At 52.1% G+C, this 2,863-nt stretch overlaps 1 non-coding gene across 1 annotated transcript; it reads left to right on the forward strand.

Annotated features, from left to right (window-relative positions):
* The first annotated feature begins 2,235 nt into the window (after positions 1-2,235).
* On the forward strand, positions 2,236-2,399 carry LOC121875606. Its single transcript, XR_006090641.1, has one exon. It is a non-coding gene; the product is annotated as a 5.8S ribosomal RNA (ribosomal RNA).
* Positions 2,400-2,863: the final 464 nt, after the last annotated feature.

The raw sequence follows: 2,863 nt of genomic DNA on the forward strand, positions 1-2,863 counted from the left end.
CCGCCGTGATAGGCGCGCCGCCAACGCAGCAGCTACCGTTTGACCCGCCGCGTCATATGCTTGTCTCTGGCAAAGATTAAGCCAGCGCCGTGTAAGTGCTGCTTCGATGAACCGCGAATGGCTCATTAAATCGCCATGTTTCATTGGATCTGTAAACCCACTACTTGGATAACTGTGGCAATTCTAGAGCTAATACATGCAATTGGTCTCTGACCGCAAGTAAGGGAAGAGCGCTTATTAAAGTTCAAATGGTCGGGCCCGGTCCGTAACCCACCTGTAATCTGAATAACTACGACGGTTCCCGCAGACCGCTTTCAAGTGTCTGCCTTATCAGCTTCGATTGCTTGCCAATGGCTATGCGTGCGTAACGGGTAACGGGAATCGGGTTCGACCCGGAGAGGGAGCCTGAGAAACGCCGCTACCACATCTATGGCGCGAAGCAGCAGGCACGCGAAATTACTCCACCTCGCACGGGAGGTAGTGACGAAAAATAACGCATGTGAGTCTCCATCCCGAGGCCCGCAATCGGAATGAGTACACTTTAAATCCTTTAACGAGTATCCATTGGAGGGCAAGTCTGGTGCTGTGCAGCCGCGTAATTCAGCCCACAGCGCAGTATATATTAAAGTTGTTGCGGTTAAAAGCTCGGGATCTCAGCGTTCCGACTGACGGCACCGCCTGTGCTTACCGCCACCGCATCGATGCTCTTCTTTTGTCGCAGTGTCCCGAAAGTGGCCGGAGAGAGTTACTTTGGAAAATTAGAGTGCTCAGAGCAGGCTATATTTGAATGGCCCGGAATGGTGATGCATGGAATACGGAATAGGACCTCGGGTTCGGCTCGCTGGCTTTCGAACCAGAGGTAATGACTAATCGAACAGGCGGGGCATTCCACAAGTACGCCAGAGGTGAAATTTGGACCGCCGCAGAAGATCTAACACCGCGAAAAGCATATCGTCAAGGATGTTTTATTAATCAAGAAGAACGAAAGTTGAGGTTCGAAGGCGATCAGATACCTCTAGTTCTAACCATAAACGATGCCAACTAGCGATCCGCCGGCGTTATTCCCATGACCCGGCGGGCAGCTTCCGGGAAACCAAAGTCTTTGGGTTCCGGGGGAGGTATGGTTGCAAAGCTGAAACTTAAAGGAATTGACGGAAGGGCACCACCAGGAGTGGAGCCTGCGGCTTAATTTGACTCAACACGGGAAACCTCACCAGGCCCAGACACAGGAAGGATTGACAGATTGAGAGCTCTTTCTCGATTCGGTGGGTGGTGGTGCATGGCCATTCTTAGTTGGTGGAGCGATTTGTCTGGTTAATTCCGATAACGAACGAGACTCTGGCCTACTAAGTAGTCGACGGATTCCAGAAAATGGTGTCCAGTTCGGCGAACTTCTTCTTAGAGGGGATAAGCTGCAAATTCTAGCCGCATCTAGATTGAGCACAACAGGTCTGTGGATGCCTCTTAGATGTTCTACGCGACGCTACGCTACACTGAAGGATCAACGAGTTTTCCTCCGAGAGGAGCGGGTAACCCGTTCAAAGCCCTTCTTGATAGGGATTGGGGCTTGCAATTGTTTCCCATGAACGAGGAATTCCCAGTAAGTGCAAGTCATCAGCTTGCGCTGACTACGTCCCTGCCCTTTGTACACACCGCCCGTCGCTACTACCGATTGAATGATTTAGTGAGGCCTTCGGACTGGCGCTCTTGGATTGTCGGCCCCGTTGCCCGCGAGGGTTTTCTGGGGTCGTCGCCTCGAGCTGACGGAAAGATGTCCAAACTTGATCATTTAGAGGAAGTAAAAGTCGTAACAAGGTTTCCGTAGGTGAACCTGCGGAAGGATCATTAACAGAGAGAAAGAGAACGGGGCGCTCTTAAAACTACTACTCTCCTGATTTGGGCGGTCTCGGGCTATGCTCTGGCAACTCCAGCAGGGAAAGAGGACAATCCCGGCCCCCGCACCAAAAATAGGTACCACGCTGTGGGTGGACCACACTCGGGCGAGAGCGCGAAGACCGGAGGAGGACGGACAGGGCTTTGGACAGCTGCCCGTCCGTTCCTTACTACCGGCGAATAAGCCTCTTGACCCAAAAAGAGTGAAATTCTAGTGTCAAAAAACAACAACAAGCCGTCCGGCCAAACCCAAACCACAAACTTGGGCTATATCTGTCAAACCCTTTCATCGAGACTCGACCTGTGATGGTTAGTCGCAAAAAGACCAAATGGCAAATACACAACTCTTAACGGGGGATCACTCGGCTCGTGGGTCGATGAAGACAGCAGCAAACTGCGTGTCGGTATGTGAATCGCAAGAATACCAGATACATCGACAAGTTGAACGCATATTGCGGCGGCGGCAGCCATATGAGCTTGTCGCCGCCACTCCTCTACGAGGGTCGGAAATATACATCCATCGGTTGCTGCGAGTTCGGTGCCTGCTGACTGTCACCCCGACACGAGGGTAACCCGAACCGGCCTCGCTTGCTTAATCGCGAGGCGTTCTTAAAATGCTATTTATCACTAGCAAGTCCATGGACTTGGCGCACCCACATTCAACCACAACAAAGCGACAGTTGTCGCCCTCGCAAATAACTGGAGGCGGCGCTCTTTTGCCTGCTGTCCACAGAGACACGAATGGCTGTCGGCCGCTCATGGCTGATGCTGCACATGTTCTAAGAGGCACTCCATCCCACGAAGAGGAAACGAAACCGGGTCGGATATCTTTTAAGTAAGCCCCGCCGGAATTTCGTCTATCACCTCGAAAAGAGTGCTTGGCATGCATTGCAGTGGAACCTAAATTGATGAGTGCGCCTGGGCCCGCAGTCTACCATGTAGTGGTGCAGGCAGAGAGATGAGAATGCTT

This window comes from Homarus americanus, unplaced genomic scaffold (assembly GCF_018991925.1).
Source record: "Homarus americanus isolate GMGI-L3 unplaced genomic scaffold, GMGI_Hamer_2.0 scaffold31027, whole genome shotgun sequence".
NCBI lineage: Eukaryota > Metazoa > Arthropoda > Malacostraca > Decapoda > Nephropidae > Homarus > Homarus americanus.